General features: G+C 35.0%; 1 pseudogene across 1 annotated transcript; it reads left to right on the top strand.

The window, feature by feature from the left end:
* Window positions 1-3,497: 3,497 nt before the first annotated feature.
* Window positions 3,498-7,682, top strand: LOC103266788 (annotated as a pseudogene). Its single transcript, XR_504718.2, has 2 exons — window positions 3,498-3,572; window positions 6,894-7,682. The product of XR_504718.2 is annotated as a 60S ribosomal protein L14 pseudogene (transcript).
* Window positions 7,683-8,176: the final 494 nt, after the last annotated feature.

Raw genomic sequence — 8,176 nt, forward strand, 5'->3', positions numbered from 1 at the left:
ACTCGAACAATAATTTTTAAATTAAAATAGGTTTTAACTTTATAAAAAGTCTTCATGCTGAATGAAATACTCTGTGGCCCACTTCTTGCACTCAAATTCAATCTGCTTATACTGTTACAGGTAGCTGTAGTTGTTTCCTACACTGCATATTTCATGGAGTCAATATACCACTTTTTCCCCATTTTCCTGTCTATGTTAGATTTCAGTCTTCTGCCATTGCTCACAGTGGTATTGTGTATATTTCTGTACACATTTCCTGGTGCAAACGTGCAGGTTTCTTTTGAGCATGTACCAAGGAATAAAAATAAGTTTACAAGGCAAAAGCAGGTTATTCTTCAATATCCACTAGTACAGTCATATTCAAGCTACCCTTTTGACCTACATCATCTCTAATAGCATCATGAGACTTCCTACCCTTTGCAAATAAGAGAGTGTTAAATGGTATTTATTTTTGGTGACAGTTTATTATTTATTTATTATTTGATAATGTATTGTCTTTTTCTTCCACTACAATTTAATCTTCATAAATCCTAGTGCTTTGTCTCTCTTATTGTTTTAGCCTCAGAAGATATTGTGTCTCGATACTTAAGACATGTTCAATGAATACTTGTTAAAAGAATATGATATGATGCATAGTTGATTAGAAAATTGATCTTTGGTGCCATATGTATACATGAAACAGCACACATATAATTAGGTCATATAGTACATTCCTAAAAATAACTGTTTATGATAAGAGTAATCACAGTCCACAGTTCATTTTTTTCACCTTTCATATTGATGTGCATCTATGTATGCAGCAATGTTTTTAACATCTCTCTTGTTTACTCAAACTTCTTTGTGCAATTTCCTGAAAAGAAAAACAAAAAAACTATGAGATTATTTAAAATAAAAATTATGAGTAGAGTTGATAGAACTAAAAATAGAATTTTTTCACTAATAGTCTCTCAGGTAACTACACACACACACACACACACACACACACAGTAAAGAAAGTAATAGTTCATAGTTGGTTCTCCAAAGACCTAGAATAGCTGCCACTCATTAACATGAACTATTTTAGTGCCTGAAAATGCAATTATTTAAAGAATCTCAGAGCTTAACAGTGCTCATTTATCATTGTAGCCATAAGTTTATATTGAAAATAGTTAATCATTTATGAGAACTTCCACAAAATATTTTTTTAGTTTCTAATCCATAAGTTTGGATTCAATTAATAAAAAATGAAATTTAGCTGAGCAAAATTTAGTAAGATTTGTATTCAGATTCTGTAAGGCAACAATTCTCAAAGTGTAGTTTGAGAAACTGTCTTGTTTCAGATCCTTTTGGGGATACATAAGGTCCTCCTGTTTCCAACTATTATGTCTATGTGAGGCCAGGTTGTTTTTGTAGACTTGGTCTAAAGTAACATACTGCAACAGATTAGAGGTTGAAGCAGACAGAAGAATTTAATTATCTTCTATAAGCCAGACATTAAAAAGTTTTGCAAAATTACAAAGCGATGTTACCCCCTTTTTGTTTTGGAAAATATTTTTTATAAAAACATATTTTCCTAACCTTTAATAGATGTATTATTTTATAATAAACTAATAAATATATTTTTAAAGTTTTTCTATTTTATTTTCTATAGATATATCAGTAGATATGACCTACCTAAACAAGAGCGCTTTGCAAGTCTCATTATTTTCAAAAAATATAGATAAGTCCTAATACTGAAATGTTTGAGAATTCCTGTTCTTAGGGAGCACATAATTTTAATATATAATTATAGACCCAAGGCAGTCCATGTCATAAATATTGGAAAAAATATTGTACTTTTCCTTTTTTTTCTTACTCTATCGCCTAGGCTGTAGTGCAGTGGCACAGTTATGACTAACTGCAGTCTTGACCTCCTGGAATTAGGCAATATGCCTCAGCCTATCCAGTAGCTGAGACTACAGGTGCCCGCCATCATACCTGACTAATTTTTAATTTTTTTTCTAGAGGTGATGTCTCATTATGATGCCCAGTCTGGTCTTAAACTCTTGGGCTCAAGCAATGTGCTTATCCTGAATGAAAGGTCACTGACATATTCATTCACTCACCAAATATGTATGGAGCACCTACTGTGTGTCAGGCATAGCGGCAGGTGCTGAGCAGTTGGGATAAAATGAGGAAAACTAAATATGTAATACTTTCCCTCATAGAGTACAGTTGCCTAAGCTGGCAATTATAAAGCAGTATAACAGCTGCAGGATCACAGAAGAAGAGTTTTAATTTGTCAATATTGTTTGTAAAATTATAATTAGAATACCTGGTATTGTGGAAAAACATAGTTACTGAATAAAGAAGGATAGATAAGCATATGCTTTAATGAATACATGTTTCACTCCCTCTTTAAAAAATCATTAAATGTTTTTACAAAGTTTTTTTAAAAACCAGAGACATTAATGTGTCTAAAACCAGTCATTTAAATGTACTGTACTACAATAAATAGAAGTAAAGAGTCACATAATTACTTTAGAAAGAAAAATTCAGAAAATTGTATGTGAACAAATGATATACAAAGATGCCTATTAGGATTAGAAATTTAATGAATACCTTTTTCCCAGTTATATATGGAGTCAAATGCACTATTACTTCTTGTTTATTGTTCCACATTTTTGACTGATAATAGCTTAGTTTCTTAAAAATAGAATATTTTAACATATAAATATGATATGATTTTTTATTCTACCTACTGACCTATAAATGAGTAAAAACATACATTTGTGACCAAAAACCATCTGAAAATAACAGCATATATAAACTATTTCTAAGATATTTCTGAAGCTAGAAAACAAAATGGTGAATCAGAGAAGAAAAAAAGAACATATGAAAACGAATATATTGATTAGAAAAATACTTACTTTCTTTTACTATTAACTTAAATGTACATAGCAAACTTCTTAAGCCTGGGAGGAGGATTCTCATATTTTCTCATCATATTTGTATACTGCTGCAGATTCCTTCATGTACAGTGAAGTACATGTTTGCTATAAATTGATAGGATTCTAGAATCCTGAGGTGAAACCAGAGGAGGCTGTAATACTCACTTCATTACCCTGTTGCCATCTTGGATTTTTCATGCTGTTTTATATATTGATTTGGTGCATTTTTACCCTATTTATATAGGTTCTTATACCAAATGCCTCTCCTTGTTCTGTTTCAGCTATCCTCCTAGGTATATTTAGCTAGATGTAAATGTAGGGCATCACAATCCATGGTCTAATTATGATTATAATTTCTTTTATGACTGACATCTTTCACTCAGTAAGAGAGTGTAACCACAGGCTCATCATTAATGCCTCTTAAATCATCTCTATGCCAAAGAGGAAAACCTGCACTCAGCATTATGCTTGGAATGCAAAAGTGAGGTTTTATGCATTTGAAACCATATTGGCAAGTTCATGCTGTTTTATTATACTCTTGGCTTTCTATCTTCTTCTTGTTCATTGTGGCGATCGGACTGTTCCACGATGTCCACCCCCCTTCTGTCAGGTCCAGTGTCTGAGCCAAGCACCATGGGCACCCATGGGGTGAACTTGGCAGCTGTGAGCCCCAGATGCTGAGCTCCAGTATGTAATTTTTCCAGCAGCAGCATCTGGGTGTTTGGTTGGCCTTTTATCTGGCTTATGTTGTCTGTCATAGTAGCTGTAGAAAGTCTGTGAAACTGGCATCAGATTCATCTCCTTGTCCGCGGGTCTATCTTGTCTATAAAAAATGTCATTTCCTATTTATTTTCATTTCGTGTTGTACATTTATCCTGGGAAATACATCTGGACGAGGAAAGAGAATGAAATTCCTTGAAAGTCACTTTACACATTTAACCTATTCATATCCTCCCCCCGACTTCCCTGCCCAATCACATGTTCTGTATTTTCTACTTACATTCTTGGTCGTATATATACTCTTGTCCCATTTTTACTGGGAATCAGAAAGTGTAATAAAATGATTCAGTGGCTGGCACATGTGTGCAGGAGCCGTTTCCTTGTGATTGGACCCCTAGGGCTCTACAGTTTCTTTTGGTTTCAAGTTCTAATTTTAAAGCCTGGCTATCAAAACATAATTCATATCTCATATGCCATATCATTGTTTGAATCAAAGAACAAGATGATTTGAATTAAAATAGGGTTGGTATTTTTGTCAGAATATTAGCACGACATAGATATCTGTCTTGAATATACTACTTCAGCAAATATTCTACATTCTAAATCTTTTTATTTTATTATCTTTTCAAAACAAGATCATATGATTTGAAAACATTCTGCTTTCTTTTTCTTTCCTGGTTTTCATTTCAAATAATTTAAAAAAAACTTGCTTTCACTAATGACTTAGAATATTATAGTTCATTGTACACATAATTTCTTCCCACATACAAAATTCACATAGTTTTCTTTGTATTGTTAAACTAATAAAATGAAAAATGAACTCAAAGTGTTAATCACTATAAAAATCATGATAAATTTATTAAAGTGGGATGCTAGAACAACCATCATGTGATTGTGAAAATTGGATTTGATTTATTTTTCTATTATCTAACTTAAGAACGAACAGAAAATAATGTAAGGCACAGTTGTCCTTGGTGTGAAAACATAACTCCCTATACAGTAAGATATGTGACATCTTTTCAACTGACAAGTGCTTACAATCCTGTTCATTAATTTTATCACTAACATAAACTTTTAATATGCATATGATCAGAATATAGGACTTCCAGGGCAGCTTAAAGTGACTGTAACCTGTAATTACTGTTCCTGTACTTGATTATAATAATCTGATTGCAATTATTCAGTGATTTTAATACAAGCCTCAAGCTACATAACAATAATTCAAGTGCAGTGATTGGGAACATGTTTCTGTTTGGCTGTGAAATGATGTTTTAATCCATAGTAATTCAAAGATCTGACTATAGTTCTGTTCAGGTAATTAAAGCACATTTATATTTTCAGGTAAAATAACCTTATTTTAAAGTAGATTCACTAATGCAGTAAGTCCATATAGGTCAAAATAGAGTATCACCATGCATTCTTTCAGAAAAGGTAAAAAAGCAAAGATCCTTAATTGACCTCTAGGACCATCTGTCTAAAAATTGTGAGTGGAGGTGAAAGAGGAGAGGGAAAGCCAGTCAAAGGCTGTATGCGTTATAGCACGTTAATGCTACCCTAAATATTTCTACTGAATATGGTACTTGAAAGGCTTAAAGGCCATATGAATAATGTGTAATTTATTCTGTAAAGTGTTTAGAAATACCAAGGGTACAATATTTGGTAAAGGAATAATTTCAAACCTCAGGAGGCAAGCACACATGGCAAAAGACAGAAATACACGTTTGTCAAATATTTTCAAGAAACTTCTCTAGAAAAGAACAAATTCTTGCAGGAAAAAAAAATTGCCTGTGTTACCTGTGACATTATACTGGTTTTTATTTTGACATTTGATTATTTTCCTTTTGTTTTGAAAAATTTAAATTTACAAGTAGTAAACTTTGACTTTTAGGTAAGAGATGTAGAACACCAAATTATGCTTCCAGACACTTAAACTTAATCCAATGGTAAAGCAGTAGCTTAAAATGAGAGATGTACAGAGTTGCAAGAAAGGGAGAATAGTTTTAAGATATGTCTTGAACTAGAATGTCAGAATTACTGGACTGCCTGAAGGGGTAGAAGAGGCAGACCCAATAGACTTCCTTGAAAAATGGATCCCTGAGGCTCTTCAACTCAATCTAACAAGCGACCCAATTTTCTTCTAGAAGTGCTTAAGAATTCCAGGAAACAAAGAAGCAAGGAGACAAAGCATAATCCTGACTTTTAAAGTTCCCAACTGGAGAAATAAAGAGTGAATTATCATCTCTACATGTGACAAAAGAGATGCACATTACAAAAAAACACAAAGTACTTTTTTCTTCTGACAATGGACCCACATTCAGGTCAAGGACCAGGAAAATATCTTTCATACTGATTGAGCAAAAACTGTATAATAATGAGGTAAATGAGGGTAAAATGTACTTCTTTAAGATTGAATATAACTTGAAAAACATGTGATCTGGTCAGTAGAACAAACAATCTGTTCAAGAGTAAGTTTTCAAGCATAACCCAGGAATCAAGAGAACGTTTCTAAATAATTGATCATGATCAATTGCAAGTGATTTTTCACAGAATAGGAGAAATTTGGCATATGATCACCAGATGCAGTTGGCTACATTTTTGAACCACATTCCCAAGTGAATTTACTTTCTTTCCCTTCTCAGTATTTCTTTAAAGAATATTCTTTTTTTTTTTGAGTTGGAGTCTCACTCTGTCGCCCAGACTGGAGGGCAGTGGCCGCTCCCGGCCACCGCAGCCTCGACCTGCTGGGCTCCGGCGATCCTTCCGCCTCAGCCTTCCGAGTAGCCGGAATTACAGGCCTGCGCTACCACGCCCGGCTGATTTTTTGATTTATTGTAGAGATGAGGTCTCGCTGCCCAGGCGGGTCTTGAACCCGCGGGCTCAGGCAACCCACTCACCTCAGCCTCCCAAAGGCGCGGGATTACAGGCTGAGCCACCGAGCCCGGCTTAAAGAATATTCTTTACCAGTCTTTTAGTTTTGGTCTCAGTGTTATATCTTCTCTATCTTTTTGCCAAAAGAACTGGCAATTTATGGCATGAATTTTTATCAATTCTTCTCAGGGCTATATATCTTGCCTGGTTTTGGAAAGAGGACAAGGGAGTCAAGACAAAACATACGTTTCGTTTTGTAAGCTATTTTCTTTACAGCTGGAAAAAAAGAAACAACACATTGCTTACAGGATGATAGAACAGTTGAAAAATACTCATGAGTTTTAAAAATGTAAAAAAAAAGTTTAAAAATGATTAAACAGGCTTGATGTTAAATAGAAATCTCTCTACCTATGTCGACTTTTTAACATATCTGATTTCAAAGAACTATTTCTCTGCAACATTAGAAATCCCCGCTTCTCGCCGAACGCCGCCAGCGTGGTGTTCAGGCGCTTCGTGGAGGTTGGCCGAGTGGCCTACGTCTCCTTTGGACCTCATGCCGGAAAGCTGGTCGCCATTGTAGATGTTATTGATCAGAACAGGGCTTTGGTTGATGGACCTTGCACTAAGGTGAGGAGACAGGCCATGCCTTTCAAATGCATGCAGCTCACTGACTTCATCCTCAAGTTCCCACACAGTGCCCGCCAGAAGTATGTGCGAAAAGCCTGGCAGAAGGCTGATATCAATACAAAATGGGCAGCCACGTGATGGGCCAAGAAGATTGAAGCCAGAGAAAGGAAAGCCAAGATGACAGATTTTGATCGTTTTAAAGTCATGAAGGCTAAGAAAATGAGGAACAGGATAATCAAGAATGAAGTTAAGAAGCTCCAAAAGGCAGCTCTCCTGAAAGCTTCTCCCAAAAAAGCACTTGCTGCTAAGGGTGCTGCTGCAGCCGCTGCTACTGCTAAAGTACCAGCAAAAAAGGTGACCACCGCTGCAGGCAAGAAGGCTCCAGCCCAGAAGGTTCCTACCCCAAAAGCCACAGGCCAGAAGGCAGCACCTCCTCCAAAAGCTCAGAAGGGTCAAAAGGCTCCAGCCCAGAAAGCACCTGCTCCAAAGGCATCTGGCAAGAAAGCATAAGAGGCTATCATAAAAGTAAATAAAGGTTCTTTTTGACATGTTGGCAAAAAAAAAAAAAAAAAAAAAAAAAGAAATCCCCTAGGGAAACATTCTTGATATAATAAAGTTTACCTAGAGATGAAAGTCTCAAGAACTGCTGCTTACCATTGGACCATGAAGATCCTATTCTTGGGTTCCATGCTTACCCGAAAATTCAAGTATTTCCTCAATTCCTGGGTCTTAGCTTTTCATTTCTAAATATGACTAAGGGTTACTTCCTACTAACCTGCTAGATGAATCATTGACAAATTATAAAAAATTAACACTTACAAGCTAAGATAGCGTAATTATTGAGTTTTCTAGAATGTTAATTCTGAATTCTACTATGTGCTATGAATTTGCATATATAGATGACTGTGGGATTCCCTGCAATGCTTTGCCAAGTGTTTTGCTATCAGTGAATCAACAATATTGCCAAGTTACACATGGTTTTTAACTAATCATTTTCTTTTTAACCATAAGCTTTTTTTGTTTAGTTAAACCATTATTATTAATTTATTTAT

The sequence above is a fragment of the Carlito syrichta genome, unplaced genomic scaffold (assembly GCF_000164805.1).
Source record: "Carlito syrichta isolate Samal-C Ts95f unplaced genomic scaffold, Tarsius_syrichta-2.0.1 Scaffold307334, whole genome shotgun sequence".
NCBI lineage: Eukaryota > Metazoa > Chordata > Mammalia > Primates > Tarsiidae > Carlito > Carlito syrichta.